Raw genomic sequence first — 17,965 nt, 5'->3', positions numbered from 1 at the left:
TTATAGACCCCCAAATTCCAGTTCTAAAGATTTCTTAAATAGTATTACAAATTTATTAAAAAGCCCTCGTTTTGTTAATAAATGCATTTATATAATGGGTGACTTTAATATTGATTTGATTAAGAGTGATGATAATACGTCACAAGAATTTCTTGAATTATTTTTGTCATCCTCTTTTTTGCCATTAATTTCCAAACCTACACGTGTTACAAATCATTCTGCCACCCTCCGTGATAATATTTTTACTAATTCTTTACAAGTTTTGAGTTCTTCTATAATTTTGTCCGATATGACCGATCACTTTCCAATTGTAACATGCTGTGATCTTAAACATTCGGTTAATAAGTCTTATTTTCCTTCATTTAGACGTAGAGCCACACCAGAAAATTTAGCTAGTCTTGATGCTTGTTTAGATAGGGTTGATTGGTCAAGTGTTTGTGATACTGATGATGTTAATGTATCATTTGATAATTTTATGGAGATAATCAATAAGCATTTAGATGATTATATTCCTAAATTAAAATATAAGTCAGTAAATTATTTAAAAAAAACACCTAAACTTCCATGGATTTCGAAATCTCTCCTCCGTTCAATTAACAGGAAAAATAGGTTGTATTATAGATTCAAAATGAAAAAAACTGAGGAGTCAAAAAAATAAATATACATCATATAAGAATATTTTGATTAAGGTCATACGATCTGAAAAGCGGAAATATTATACCATTCAGATAGAAAAATATAAACATGACGTGAAGAATACATGGAAGATATTAAAGCAGGCCATGAATATATCAAAAAAGAAATATAATATTACAAAAATAAGATTTGATAATAAAATTGTTGAAGATCCTGGTGATATAGCAAATATCTTTAATTCTTATTTTTCAATGATTGGAGAGAATCTGGCAAAAGAAGTACCGCAGTCCGATACGCATTTTGCAAAATTTTTAGGTCAATCCAATCCCAGTTCTATTTTCTTAGCTCCAACTACGAAATATGAAATAATAGACATTGTTACTGCAATGAATGATAAACGAAGTGCCGGTTATGATGATATAAGTAATTTTATCATAAAGGGAATTATATTTTCTATTGCTGATCCACTTTCTCATATTTTTGATAAATCCATAATACATGGTGTTTTTCCTGATTGTATGAAAATTGCTAAGGTGTGTCCTTTATTCAAAAAAGGAGACAGTTTTGATATAAGTAATTATAGACCTATTTCTCTACTTTCATCCCTATCTAAGGTTTTTGGAAAAATTGATATTTACAAGAACCATTAAATTTCTTAATTATTATAATGTTTTTACGAATTCTCAATTTGGGTTTCGTCAAAAACAAAGCAACATTCATGCTCTTTTGAAGTTTATTGATAACGCCGCACATACTATAGATGACCATTCCCATCTTGTTGGTATCTTCCTGGACTTCTCCAAGGCCTTTGATACAATTAATCACGAAATTTTACTTCATAAATTGTCTCATTATGGTATACGAGGGAAGGCCTTGGAGTGGTTCAGGAGTTACCTGCAAAACTGAAAACAATATGTATCTTTGAACGAGCACAGCTCTAGTCTTGAAGTTATTAAATGTGGCGTCCCTCAGGGTAGTATATTAGGACCTTTACTTTTCATCATTTACATAAATGATTTTTGTAGATCATCTGATATACTTTCTTTTATACTTTTTGCCGATGATTCAAATATTTTTTTCTCCCACCAAAATCCAATTACTCTTGTCGATACCGTTAATTCTGAATTAAAAAAAGTGACTCAATGGATAAGAGCCAATAAGTTATCACTGAATCTTCAGAAAACTAACTATATGTTATTCAGTAAGTCTATAGAAGTTTTACGCACAGATATCATCTTTGATGACGTTCACTTAGAGCGTGTATCTCATATAAAGTTTCTCGGTATTACAGTGGACGATAAACTTTCGTGGAAGCCTCATATTATTAATATTAGTAAAATAATTTCGCGTAATATTGGTATTATTAATAGACTTAAATCTCATATCCCGTTGTCTTCTTTGCTGACGATGTATTTTTCATTAATATTACCTTATTTAAATTATGGAATCTTAGCATGGGGTAGTGCCCATCAAACTTTATTAGATAGATTATTGTTATTACAAAAAAAGGCACTTCGTATCATTTGTGGCGTTTCTCCATGTTCCCATACAGATCCATTATTTGTTAGATATAAGATATTAAAAATCAAAGATTTGTTTTTCTTTCAGCTGGGTCAGTTTATGTTTAATTATAACACAAATGCACTTCCCAGCATTTTTGATTCAATGTTTCCACGAAATCAATCTTTTCATAATTATCCCACCAGGCGATCAAATGAGTTTCATTTACCCCTTCTGAGAACGTTATTGGCTCAAAATACATTTATATACACTGGCCCTAGATTTTGGAATTCTTTAATTTGTGATATAAAAAATTCTTTATCTTTGAATTCGTTTAAGCGTAAGTTAAAAATTTTTTTTGTTGAACTCATATTAAGATATATACGATTCATTACTTAGCTGGTCTTTACAGCCTAAGGGTTCATCGTCAATCATTGATTTCATCATTGTGTATTTTTACATTATCTTATTTGTATAAACATTGCTCGGCTGATCGAGCTGAAACACCTCAATTCCCTCTTCTGATCCCGATGTTCAGCACCTCAATTCCCTCTTCTGATCCCGATGTTCAGCGTGTTGGCTTTTCCTTTCATTTCCTTTTTCTTTCTCTCCTTTCTATCCATTATTCTTTTGTGTTTTATTACTGTCATGGTATACCCTACTGTAAAATCATGTAATGTCCTTGTGTTTCTACTGTCTTGTTCTCTCCTGTCTTTGTTAAAAAAAGTTTAAGGTATTCACAAGAATCCTTTGAGTGGTTCACAATTTACAAGCATGCTTTTCAGTGAACCTCTCAGTTCTTTCTCTTTTTTTCCCTCCAAACATAACTGTATTTTGCCGGTATGCATGTATAATTTCGTATTTGTTAACCATTATCTACCATGTAAAGTCGAATACATGCCTATGTTATATCTTCTGATACATTTCGTGTTATGTTTGACGAAAAAGAAAGAAGGGATGAAATAAATGAAATGAAATGAAATGAAATGATGCAAAGAAAAAGGACAACAGTTAATACTGCCCTCTACGGGTGAGCTTGTCAGGGAATTTCCCTCGCTCTGTTGCACCAGGGAGGTGAACTTCCACCTCCCTGGTTGCACTAAACAATACAACAGTTGTACTAGTATACGTTAGTTATACACGCAGTACGTGCACTTATCTCAATACACAGTGTATCTGAAACAGACTGATCTGAAAGCGAGTTCAGATACCATGCAATTATTGGTATTATAACCATAAATAAAGGACTCCGCGTGAACATTGGGGAATATGTTGTGGTGCTTACTCAAGTCCGGCTGGTAGTCACTAATGTTATCATTGACACCGTGACAGTCCCGTCTCGTCAATTTATGAAAGGTGCTGTGGTCATTCTGATTGTGATCCATAGTATAAGGCCATGTGAGTACACAATTTAAAAACAAACTAGATCTACTGTACATGTAAATTTATCTCAAGAATGTTGTAGTTCGTACATAGGCTAGTAAGTTTAATATAGGGCTATATGATAAGGCTGTTCATGAGAAGGCTACTTGTAGTTCTGCATATACAAAATTCGATATTCACCATTCTGCATACGAACCTGTTTGCCTTGTGTAGGTTGTGCATCCTTGAAATACAATATAAACTTTACTTAGTTTGCAGTATTGTGTGTGTGTGTGTGTATGTGTGTGTGTGTTGGGGGGGGGGGGGTGTGTCTGTTGCTGTCACTCAAGGGTTTCACACAAAACACCACTGGTGACTTACCATCTCATTGTGAGATAGACCAAACCGGTCCAAAGTCCAAAGTCAGATTTCATTAAATTTATTTTACCTTGACTTGCTGGAGAGAGCCTATTTCTTTCTATCTTCTTCATAAAGAAGTGAATAATCAAGATTTCTGTCATCTCCGTGTCACCATTGAATTGTATGTGTACTGTTGTTACTTTAAAGGACAAGTTCACCTTCATTAACATAAGGATTGAGAGAATGTAGCAATATTAGTGTAACACATCATTGAAAGTTTGAGGAAAATAGGACAATCCGTTCAAAAGTTATGAATTTTTGAAGTTTTTGTGCAGTCACCGCTGGATGAGAAGACTACTGCAGTGTATGATGTCACATGCGTACAACAATATAAGGAAAATATATAAAGAATTTCACAAAATTTCATCTTTTTAAAAAAATACACATTCCCTTGACTCGTTAGTGACATATGTTATGGGTAATATTATTCCCATTGCCTTTAGAAAGAGGCAAGTCAAGTGCTCTTTTATTATGCGAAAAAAATGAAAATATGTTGAATTTTCTTTACATTTTCTTTATACTGTTGTACTCATATGACATCACGAGCCTTAGTAGTCTCCTCATCCAGCGGTTCAAACACAAAAATTTTAAAAATTCATAACTTTTGCATCGATTGTCCAATTTACCGCAAACTTTCACTGATGTGTTCTACTAATATTGCTGCATTCTCTCAATCCTTATGTTTATGAAGGTGAACTTGTCCTTTAAGAAATGAATTTCTGAGTACCAAATAACAAAAATGAATTAAGTTTATGGAATGGTACTCCATGGGGTATGTTCACTAGACTGGAATGAGGAATGCAAGACTAAAGAATGATACACTTTGTGGCAATCTAAGCCAAAGAATAAAATGTTGAATGCAAGTAGAGATAAGGAAACTTGGTTATTATTTCGAAATTGGAAATAGACATTTACAGCATTATCTAGTCCATCTAAACTTTTCTTCACTACATTCTTAACCTTGAATCACTTTGAATGGGGTGGAATCTTTTCTTTTGACTAATACTATGTACTGTGGTTTAAATCCTATCCTAACCCAGATTCAACATCAGCATAACCTCTTACCCTGTTCTCAAATTCAAGGTCTGTATAGGAGAAGACCAGGATTTTATTATCATACACTATAAGTTAGTTATTTGCTTTATGGTGTGGCTGAAGAACGTTCTCTCTCTCTCTCTCTCTTTCCCCATTTTCAGGTAGCATGGCCTGATGTGTCTAGGGATGTTTGCATTCTCTTTCCTGATGGTGGCATCTTTTTTGGAGTGTCTTGGCTTACTGGAAGGAACACTTTCAAATTAGCAGCAGCACTGAGTTAACACTATACAAGGTGGGAGAGCTACCACATACACAAAGACCAACCAGAATGGGAGAAGGTGCTACTTGTATGACTCCTCCCCTGCAAAGTGAAAATAGATGGGTACTAGCTAGCAAGTTCAAGACAGATGTTAGCATAGGAACTTTTAAAGGATGTGCAAGTGACCATGAAATAATCCTTAACAGGAGTGAGGCACTTCATGCAATAAATCTCGAGGACCAGTCAACACGTGTGGTGACACAGACCACCTGCGAACCCTACATCACCAGCTGCGCCCCTCTGCCAGACTCCAGGGTTGTGTGCGGGAACCAGAACGGCAGCTTGTGGCTGTACGATGGGACGTGGAAACGTGTGCGGAAGATTCAAACCAAGTCGCGCCAGTCGTCGCTGGTAACCGTGGATAAGGATGGTCTCATCCTAGCAACATCAAAGGCTGGATCAACAATTTCTGTGATTGATCCAGACAGTGGGACACTCGTCAAATTAGTTGATGTCTCAAAAACCTTGGGTATAATATGTGAAATGCATGCCTTACAGTCGGGAGGTATAGCTGTGTATTCCAAAAGCAAGAAAGGTGATGCAATTTGCATTTTGGATAGATCAGGGACTGTCATGACAACAACTCACCTCCACAACAAGAATATTCTGAATTTTGCCGTGGATCATTCGTCTGACTCTATTTTTGTCTTGTATGACAATCGGCAGCATTCTGTGTGTGCAGTGGATGTGATATCATCCAGTGGCTCAGTTGTATCTGAGGGTGTTATCAAATTCAAACGAAGAGGGTATTTTGTGCCTTATCTCGCCATGCCAATATCAGGAAAAATTGTCATCTATTGTGATGGTAAAATCTCTGTCTACACAAGTACATAATGTTCATAGAATGTTATAAAAATATGATTAGGAAAGTACAGGTGTACCATTGGGACTTTATGTCCAAAATGTCCTAAAAAGGATAGAATCATGACTTTTGAGTGTGGGAATATATAAGTGTAATTCAACCTGTTTCAAGGTCATCATACATATTCGCTTTTGTTTATTGTTTTTTTTTTCTAAATATCATCCATGGAATTTTTCAGAGGCTATATGTTCACAAGTCATCACATAATATCATAGTTCAAGGAGCTGTACAAAATTTGTTTGTGGGCTATCTGTTTTCATTACTTCTACCTTTAGTTATAAAAAGTAGGTAATGTCGAAGATTTCAGTTGTGTTGCATATCAATAATGTAATATTTTGTTTTTTAAGTGGTGGAAGTGTGGAACTAAAACATTTATTGATGTTATACTCAATGTATTGACTCTGTGAATACATTTATTGATAATGTATAGTATACATGTAATCACTATGCAATATCTATTCTGCCCTACTTTGGCAAAAGGAAGCAAGTGCCAAAAGTGACATTTCTCGTAAAAGAGCAAAATGTGTCTGTCATTTACACTGACGTCAATGGACTATCATGATGTCTTATCTAACATATCTCTTAGTAGGATGAGTGTTTCTGCATGAAATTTGGCCGGGAAGGAGAGCTCATTATGTGAATTATGAAAACATCAATAACTCAAATTCGGATGGTATGTCACTTGCTTCCTTTTGCCAAAGTAGGGCAGTATTGATCTGCCCCAAGACCTATATCATACAACCTATAAGTATCTGTTAGCTTATCTCAACCCTGTCAACAGAATCTAGCTATCTATCAGTGGGTTTATCAATTTAACTACTAAGGCATTTACCGTATATCCATCTGTCTGTCTATCTATCTATCTATCTGATCTGTCTATCTATCTATCTATCTTTTTAATTTTCTATATACAGTTAAACTCGCATAAGTCGATCTTCTCGGGACTGAGCAAAACACATCGACTTAGGCGAGTTTCGACTTGTACGTAAGTCGAAAAAAATCGACTTAAAGTTACACCACACGTACATATATACATGTATGTTGTCTACTCTGGAGCCGAGAGCTGGAGCGGTGTGCCCGATATTTGCCCTTCAGCAAGACACTTTATCCACATTGATGCAGGCCAGGGCTCCACACTAACTTTTATTTTGGTGGCCCCAAAATGATTGATTTTTATTTTTTGGTGGCCCGAACAAAACAAAAAAAAAAAAAAAAACAAAACAAAACAAAAAAAAAACAAAACAAAAACAAGCAAAACTAAATCGGCCCTACGTTCGGTCCGAAAGTTACCGTTATTTCTGATTGTAAAAGCAATCATCCACCATTTACAAGTATTTTAACACCTTCCGGAGCCGAATGTTGCCGTTAATCATTTTCAAATGTAAAAACAAGCAACCGAAATTCATTCTAGGATCTTACGAAGCTGAATATCATCCTTATTCATTTCCGAACGTGAAAGCAAACATCCGCTTTTTATTTCATCATCTAAATGAGCCGATTGATACCGTTAATCATTTCCAAATGTAAAAGAAACAATCTGTTACTTATTTAGCATCGTACGGAGCAGAATATTACCGTTATTCGATCTCCAAATTGAAAAGCAAACACCCGACATTTATTTTATGATCGTAAGGAGCCAAATGTTACTGCTGTCCACTTCCGAAAGTGTAATGAATCATCTGACATTTATTTTGGCATCTTCAGGAGTCGAATGTTACATGCTATTTACTTTCGAACGTAAAAGCGAACTTTCGGCAATTATTTCATCATCGTACTGAATTGAATACCATAGTTATTCATTTCCGAACGCCAAAGCAAACATTCAACATTTATTTTAGCATCTTCCGGAGCTGAATGTTATTGCTATTTACTTTCGAAAGTAAAAGCAAACACCCGACATTTATCTCATCGTCGTACGAAGTTGATTATTATTGTCATTCATTTCCGAACGTCAAAGGGATAATTCGACATTTACTTTAGCATCTTCCGGAGCTGAATGTTAATGTTATTTACTTTCGAACGTCAAAGTAAACAGCCGACATTTATTTCATCATCGTACGAAGTTGATTATTATTGTTATTCATTTCCGAACGTCAAAGGGATAATTCGACATTTACTTTAGCATCTTCCGGAGCTGAATGTAATTGTTATTTACTTTCGAACGTAAAAGTAAACATCCGGCATTTATTTTATCATCGTATGGAGTTGAATATCATTATTTTTCATATCCGAACGTCAAAGCAAACATTCGACATTTATTTCAGCATCTTCCGCATACTTTTTTTGTTCTTATTCATTTCCGAACGCAAAATCAAATCTCTGACATTCCAAAAGTATAAGCAAACATCCGACATTTATTTTAGTATTATACGGAATCGAATATTACCGTTATTCATTTCCAAAATTAAAAGAGCAAACATCTGACATTTATTCAGCATCTTATGGAACCGATTGTTACCGCTTCATTTCCAAAACTGAAGGCAAACATTCGGCTTTTTTGGTGGCCTGGCGTGCGTTTTTGGTGACCCCGGTCGCAAATAAACCATTCGCGAAATCGTGATTCGATTCGCGAAAAGACTCCGCTAAATATAAGGCATAGATCGCTACACTCGGCAGGGGCTACGTCGTCCTTTCACCAGGTCTCGTTACAAAACCAAATCTCGCGTGAGTTCTTGCGTTACCTATCGTTAATGTTAACGAAACATCGTTAATTTGCGCTAGGGATCGTTACTCATCGTTGCTACAAACGTTAATTTTCCCGATCGATAGTTTGCGTTACTAACGATTCAGGTGAAACCGCTTGCGTTAATGAAACGTTAATGTTTATTTACGCAGTTTCTTTTGGTATATACTGTATGTAAACAAAAACTGGAGTCTCGCGATTTTGACAGTGATTTATTACACAATAAAATCTTATTCGACTTAGGCACAGTGAATTCAGTGGTTTTTCCGTGAAAGTGTTCTTGGAATTTCATCGACTTAAGCGAGTATTCGACTTAAAAAATTCGACTTATGAGTGAATTAATACACGTAAGTCAATGGGGAAAAATCGGGACTTTTTAAAATTATCGACTTGCGCGATTATTCGACATATGCGATGTCGACTTAGGCGAGTTTAACTGTACTATAGTATGATTAACTTTTAACCGATTCCCAAATCTGCTTGTATTTGCAATGTATCTCCATAATGTTACTGTAGTAACACTTGGCCCTTCCTCACTCCCCTATCTCCACAATCTACCTGTGAGTTTCAATCCATTGAGGACGACTCCTGAGAGTACTCGGGCAGGTGTCTTTGGGAAATGTGTGTTGTAGCAAGATCAATCCATCCTCAATGGGTTAATCCCTTTCCTCTTCCCTGTTTTCAGTCTGTAAGTACGTTGTATTTGACCTCCTCATGTCCACTCTCACCATGATGAAGTGGTGACTCCTTACCCCCTTCAATCTTCCCATGATCACCGGATGATGTATTAATGTCCTTTCGCCTTTCCTATCTTCTCTCACTGTCACTCACCTGCACCAACTGAAAAGTAGATGGCTATTTGGGACTTTCTAGTACTTGAATAGGTAGTTCCTTATCTTGTTCTAGTACTTGCATAGGTAGTTCCTTATCTTGTCTAACTCTAACTACTGGCATACATTAAGCCCCACCAGACCTGCAGAGGGAGATAACAACAAAGAGCCTTATTAATAAAGCTAATCCTAACACACTCCCCCTTGTTTCTTCTTTTGATTAAAACCAAGGTCTGGGGAGGTACAACATACATGAATAGAAGAACACTCACATCCAAAACTACAACAATACAATAAAGAGTATAACACGAAAAGGTCTATTCAGGTGACCCTGAAAACACATGTCCATGTATCACAATCCAGGTAGAGTCCTTTCAAATACTGTCCAATGTTCTCAGTCATTTATTCAGGTAACCCTGAAAACACATGTCCATCACAATCCAGGTAGAGTCCTTTTAAATACTGTCCAATGTTCTGTGTCATTGACATCTGGCAGTTTTCTTTTACAAAACGTAGTCTTGTTAATGTCACATATTCAAAACCACGTACAAGACATTTTAGGTCCTTTTCCTATAATTCCTTGGGAATCTCAAATGTCAAAATGGTCCATTGGCAGTCCACCACTCTTGAAACTCTCCAGAAGCAGTCTGTTATCGGCACCCCTTTTGGTCAGACAGTCTGCCAGCTGCAGCTTGCTCGGCAACCACTCGATGGCACGGATTTCTCCAGACGACAACATCCTCTGGATTTCAGCCACGTTGATTCTCAGACGCTTCTCATACACTTGCTTCGTGGAGTGTATGTTTTGATGCAGAGACTTATTGTCCGTATATACAGTGATGGGAACCACGTTCTCTGCATAGCTGTCATTGTAGATCTCGGTTATCAGACTTCCAAGGTAGACTGCATCATCAAGGGCATGCTGCATGGACAATGCTTCTGCTGCTAGAGTGCTTGACACTTTCCTCTTTATTTTGTTTGACGTCCAACTCACAGGATAGCTTTTCTCATCTTGTCCATGGAGGAAGATTACATGACCCTGAGCACTTGACACTCCGTCACAAAGGTTGCCCCAGGATGCATCACAGTACACAGCAAGTTTCCATCCTCCAAAAGGACCTAGTGGTGGGAAAAGTATCCCTTCTCCCTGACATTTGGCATGTCGCACAGCTTTATTTGCTCTCAGCAGCTGGTCGACAGTCGGGTGGTTTCTAGTCATATTTAGTTCCAGAGCATCAAAGCTCAAGTCTGGTCTAGTTTGTGTTGCCATCCAGTTGAGCTGACCTGCCGTCGTCCTCAAATTGTGCATCTCACTTTTGTTCAGAGTGGAGGTTTTTTCAGTTTTTCTCTTGAACGTGATGGGTATCTCTTCCATTTCTGCCTCGTATGCTTTTTGCTGTACTCTGATGCCATTGTCGTCTTGAGAGATCTCCAGCCCAACATACTGGAAATTGTCAATCTGTCGCTTTCCAACCTTGTATTTCTGAACAAGGGGATCAATGACTCTCCTGTTGAAGTCATCAGTTCCAGCACATAGGAAGTCATCTACATGCATCAAGAAAATGCCTTCCATCTTCCCAGAATTGTACCATCTGAAAAGAGCTTTATCCAGCTCTGACTGTTTGCATTCAAGCTTCACTAATTCTTCTCTGACACTGAGATACCAGCTGCGAGATGCATCTTCCAAGCCATATGCTGTCTTGTTGAGTTTCCACAGGACTCCTTCTTGACTTACTTCTGTGGGGGGTGTGACATAGATATCTCTGTCTATTTTTCTGCCTTGTAGAAAGGCCGCCTTGATGTCTATGCTCTCACACTTCCATCCTTCGCTTGCCGCTATTGCCATGGCTAGTCTGAGTGCGGATTTTGAAGCAGTTGGTGAGTCAGAAGGGACTTTGTCTTGTTCCTCAAATCCTCTGACTACCAACCTAGCCTTTACTCCTTTCTTTCCATCAGGCATTGTTTTCTCAGAAATCACCCATCTTGTGGACAACGTCTGCTGACCAAGATCCTCAACTTCATGGTACACTTCAAAATCATTCCAATTTTGAAGTTCCTTCTGTTTGGCCTCTATGACTTCAGGTTCATTGTGATGATTAGGAGGTATGAAGACGACATTGACCCCTTCAGCTTGTCCTCTTTGATCAGTGTCTGTTGGTTGCTCTCCTTCTCCATCAGGCATCGTTTCAAATTCAACTTGATCAAGGTGAATGCCGTATCTGTGCTTATCTGTATTGGTCTCTACATTGACATAATTCTTGTTTCTTCCAGTAGCTTTACCTCCTCTACTCAGGATTTTTGCCTCTGTCCATTCTGTTGTGCCTGGATGCCGATACTTTATGTTTGCGTTCACTTTGGGTATCAGCACTTGTGCAGTCTCCTCATTTCTCATTCGATCAACCTGTTCTTCAATTCCATCTTGTTGTTGGACGCTATCATTGTCGCTTCCTTCATTTGGCACAGACACATTGACATCATCTTTGTTGTGATTTTCTTCCACAGATTCGCTATCATCCATTTCTGCCAGGACAGTCAGTTTGCCACTTCCAGTTTGTTTGATTTGAGTGTCATCTTTGCTTCTGTTGTCTATCATGTCATCTGAAGAGGCAGTGTCGTGATTGCTTTTGATCAATCTACAGGATGCCACTCTGACTAGTTGACTGCCATGTCTGATGAAGACAATCTTGCCATCCTGTCCTATCACTTTTCCCGGACCTCGCCACCTGTTACTGTCATCGCGTTTGTAGTACACACGTTCACCAGGTTGAAACGGGACTTCTGGAACTCTGATGTTGTGACGTAGGGCTCTGCGAATCCGCTCGGAAGCTTCAGACCTTGCGTACGCTCTTCTTGCAGCATGGAGGGCATTCAGATGTTTTGCCACAGCTTCACTGACTTCAACATCTTCTAGTGCTGGTGGGCAACTGTTCAAGACTGGAGGAAGGTTTGGATTTGTCCCCAAAACTAGCTGGATTGGGCTAAATCCACTCTGATTTTGCATGCAGTTCTTGGCATTGACAGCCCATGCAAGGGCCACTTCCAGGTTCATCTGAGGGTCATCTTCCATCATCTTCTGCACACACACATCCACAACATAGTGGTTTCTCTCACAAATACCATTTGACCATGGCGAGTATGCTGCTGTGGTGCAAACTTCAATGTTGAATTGTTCTGCCAACTCTCTGTATTCGGCATTGTTGAACTCTCCTCCATTGTCAACCAGGAATTTCTTGGGTGGCCCAAATCCGGCTGCAATCCACTCAGTTGCGATGCTCTCTACAATCACCTTGGGTGTTTTTCTTCTGATCATTTTGCTCTTACTGAATCTAGTGAACAGGTCAATGAAATGCAAGAAGTACACTTCGCCAAACTGCTTCAGATCCATGGCCACCACATCATTGAACTGTCTAGCCAGAGGCAGGCTCACTGCAGGGCGAGGTGGTGTTTTCTTGTACCTCTTACACACCTCACATTTGTTGCTGACCTCCTCAATGAGGGTGGCATAGTCATCATCAAGAGCATCCTTCATGATAGCTTTCAAGCTTTTTGCCGTGGGGTGAGCAAACTGGCGGTGAAGTTTGGTGATCATCTTTTTCTTTTCTTCCTGGGTTGTCTTTTCTAGAACCATATTCACCCTTTCAATCTGCATCTCACAATCTCTCAGTGGTAAGTAGTAGTGGCCAGATGAAGTGGTATCAAGGTCTAGCTTCTTTCCATTGACTTCTAGGGTGTCATCAGCCATGTTCAGAGTGAATCCCAACCGTTTCATATCCGGCTTACTGAGCAGCAGTGGAATGTCACTTTCTATCACATCAGTCACAATTGTTGTCTTCTGACCAGCAATGGTGCATGGAAACTCCATCCGTTCATCTGATCTGACTGTACTTTCTCCTCCAAACTTGAACTTAGTATCGCTGGCTCGAATTTTCACATGCATCTTCTCATCTGAGGACAGTGAAGCCAGGTATGACTCTTTCCATGCACGTCCTGTGACAGTTTTTGTGCAAGCACTATCCAACACGGCTGCATGAGCTGCTTCTGTCATAAGCACCTGCTTGTCTTCATGAGAATAGTCTTGGACTTTGTATGCTTCTTCATTTTCAGTTTTCATGACATTTTCTGATTTGCCTGTACTGTTGTGAGGGCAGTCCTGTTTGAAGTGCATGATAGATTCACACACATGACATTTCAAGAAGTTTCCATCTGCATCACATGGATTTTTCCTCACTGAACTTCCTTTCAGTGTGTTGGATCCTTTTTCATTTTGTGATTTGTTTCTCTCCTGTCCGTAGTCATGTCCACGTCCTCTACCAGGCTGATTTCCCCATCTAGGCCAGCGACCTCCTCGTCTACCACGATAACCACCTCTACGGCCTGTACCTCTTCCTCGAGTGTAGTAGGCTTCTTCTGACTCAGTGTTGAATACAGCTTCTTCCTTGTATGTTGTGCCTCTTTGTTTCTGCATCGTTTGTTCCCCAAAGAACTTTCGTAAGGCATTTTTCATCTGATCATACATCTCCTCCTTCTTTGAGTAGTCCACCGCAGTAAGAACTATCTGCTTCTCCTTTTTCTCCAAACCAGCACTGTCAATCATCTGCATAGCCAGAACAACCTCTGGCAGAGTGATTCCTTCCTTTTTGAGCTCTTTCACTCTTTTCTCATATTCATTCAAGAACTGATCCATGCTTTCAGTGTCCTTTTTCTGTAGATTCTTGTATGAAGACCACGCTTCACAGACCACACTGAGGTCATCCTTTTTGTACCATTTGTCTAGTACACCAAAGATCTGACTGACTGCATCATCATCATTTATGGAGATCTCTCCATTCTGCATTGCCAGCCTCACTTTCTCGTTGACTCCTTTGTCTGTAGGAAGAACACTGTACAACAGGAAACCCCGTCTACGTTTTTCTGTCTTGGTGAATTGAGTCCATAGTGATACATCAAACTTCCAATCTTCGTATGAAGTGGTATCCACCTTCCATACTGGTGGGGCCACAAAATTGTCCTTTACCTTTTCAGCCATGTCTACTGTTGAGTCTGTCTACCTGTTCTAGTAACCTCGCTCTGCTACCATGAAAAGTAGATGGCTATTTGGGACTTTCTAGTACTTGAATAGGTAGTTCCTTATCTTGTTCTAGTACTTGCATAGGTAGTTCCTTATCTTGTCTAACTCTAACTACTGGCATACATTAAGCCCCACCAGACCTGCAGAGGGAGATAACAACAAAGAGCCTTATTAATAAAGCTAATCCTAACACCAACTACAGTGTACCTCATTCCCCCTTCAAGTGTAATCACAACTATGGCTATAACCTTACAGCTCCCCCTCCATTCTCTTCGATTAACTCTTTAAGTCCCATGGCATGGGGAATATATGTATAAAGAATGTTGATAGACCTGTAGACTGTAGGATGGTCATTCTGAGAGGATTAAGTAACATGACTATATTAATTCTCCCTATGATAATCCCAGTCTGGAATATCATTATATAACAAATATCTCATCCCCACTCCTTCTCATAACCCCTTGATATACATTTGTACTTACAATTCTTCCCACTTTCAATCCCCTCTAATAGTTATTCTCCTCATTCTGTATTGACCTTCTTCCCTTTTAGCTCCTATTCTCCCTCCTTAAAGAGAAAAGCCACACCTTGTCTATGTGGGCCCTACTTACAGAGCTAAAGTAAATTGTCAGAATATTGTCTCAAAACTGAGTTCAACTCGATGTGATTAATGTGTATCAGACTTCCTTAAAAAAAAAAAAAAAATGCAGTGTAAATCTTATAGTGTGGGCCAGTTGGAGATTTGTGAGTTTATCACATATCGTAACTGACCAAATATTATTATTATTATTTGGTCTTTTTGTCCCCGCCGAACGAGTTCGAGCAGGGGACTATGAAACGGGCTCCGTACGTGTGTGTGTCTGTGTGTCCGTCTGTCCGTCCGCCCGTCTGTGCGTCCGTGTGTGATCAAAATGTTCAAAATCCTACTCCTTCGCCATTTCTAACCCGATTTTGATTCTGTTTGCTTTATATGATAGCACTACATGGGAGCTTTGAAACTACTATACAGAATTTCAGTTGTGACCTTTGACCTTGACCTTTGACCTATATTGTACATTTTGCTTCAAAATGCTACTCCTTCGCCATTTGTAACCCGATTTCAATTCCGTTTGCTTTAAGTGATGACACTAGGTGAGGGCTTCAAAACTTCTACACAGAATTTTGACCATTGACTTCTTTGACCTCTGACCTTGATTTTTGACCTGTATTGTACATTTTGCTACCAAATGCTACTCCTTCGCAATTTCCAACCCGATTTTGATTCCGTTTGCTTTATGTGATGGCACTAGGTGAGGGATTCAAAACTTCTACACAGAATTTTGACCTTTGACTTCTTTGACCTTTGACCTTGATTTTTTACCTATATTGTACACTGGCTACAAAATGCTACTCCTTCGCCATTTCTAACCCGAGTTCGATTCCATTTGCTTTATGTGATGGCACTAGGTGAGGGCTTCAAAACTTCTACATAGAATTTTGACCTTTGACTCCTTTGACCTTTGACCTTGATCTTTTTACCTATATTGTACATTTTGCTACTAAATGCTACTTCCGGCGGGGACATATATTACGCACCGCGTAATTTCTACTTTTCCTTGTTGCTTCTGACAAAGATTCTGCTAGGATCGAAAGCTCCGGCCACTTTTGAATTTTGACTTCATTTTCATATAAACAAAGGAAACTAAACTAACATAACTTTGATCTTCCGTAACAAATATTTTATGAAAGCTCTTGAATTTTTTGTTTCTATTTTATTCTTTTTCTTAAAGTTAAGTTAAACATGAAATGGGGGGGGGGGGGTGGGTTGGGCTTTCAATTTGATGAGTATGTATCATGTTGCACTCCCCTCCCCTTCCATCATTTCCAGTAAATTACATGTATCCCTTTCCCTTTCTGTCATAGTAGTCATATTATGAAGATTTCCCCCAACTCTTCTCTGTCACCAAAATGTCCCATGTTCATGAAGGCCTGACCTCTGTTCTTTAATGATAGTGTACCTGTAACGACCCCTGCCCATCCCCCTTGCAATACTGAGCCCACAGTCCCATGCATCTCTTTTCCTGTTTCCCCTTGTCATAAAGCGTGGACCTACAAAAAAACATTTCCTCCTTTGGTTTAGACACCCATTATCAAGACGTGCAATACAATGTACTGAAGCGCCTTGGTTTCCTGGTTTCATTGCAGTTTTGCAATCCATGTATCTTGGAAGTTGTACACTTATAATGTAGTCACCTAATTTCCCATGTGATGATGCTTGATATGTTGTTATCCTAGCTATATGGTTAACATTTGTTTCATTTCTGTGTATCAGTTGAAATTCAAGAAGAAAATTACAATGATACTGACAGAACTACACACACTTGTATATAATTGCTTCAATACATTGTCAATACATTCATTGCACATGAGGAGAGAGGGAGAAGTGAGAGCAAAGACTAGGGGTGAGGGGGAAAATTGATTAAGAAAGAGGAAGAGATCCAGCGATACTGGATGAGCTCAAGATTCTTTTTCTTTCTTTCTTTCTTTCTTTCTTTCTGTCTTTTATTGCCTAAAAGAGTTTTTTTTTTTATATTCTTGACAAACATTTCTAAAATTTCAGTACAAGAAAATGTACATCCAAGATAGAAAGTTTAGCTTGCAGCTCCATTGTGACAATGTTATAGTGTGTGTAAAGTTCCTTTCTGTGTGTGACCATTTCTGCCATGCAGTATTCAAGTTACATATTGAGTTAAAGTTCAGCTCTTTGTATCAGTGATTATACAGTACTCCAGAACAGTAGCGAGCAAGACTGACTAGAGATGTGTAGGCGCCTATACAGGTTTCTGAGTTCACCTACAGGGTACAAGTTTGTACATTGTATTCATTTGTAAAATGGCAAATTTAATTGCTTTTTATTGGAACAATGTATTGCATTCTTCCCATAGTATTGTCTTTATAGTTTTTTTCTAACACTGTTTTTTTTTTAAAGAAAATATATATTTATCCATTTTGAGCAAAAAAGTTTAAGCAACTGCATTGTGTTTTGATATTTACAAATTTAATCTCTTAGGCCAGAGAGAAGTGTGTGAAAGTGGTAAGAGCAGACTGATGGAAAAATAGCAGCAAAATATTAGCTGTGGATTTTCAACAACAACAACACCACCACCGCCACCACCACCACCAACAACATTATATACATGTGAAGAGTTTGTTTGCAAAAACCGATAAGTCCATATTTGCCAAATGGAGATATTTGCGATTAAAGGTCAAG

This window comes from Diadema setosum, chromosome 19, assembly GCF_964275005.1.
Source record: "Diadema setosum chromosome 19, eeDiaSeto1, whole genome shotgun sequence".
NCBI classification, from domain to species: Eukaryota; Metazoa; Echinodermata; class Echinoidea; order Diadematoida; family Diadematidae; genus Diadema; species Diadema setosum.
The sequence above is the reverse complement of the archived record's forward strand: the minus strand, read 5'-3'. Positions refer to the sequence as shown.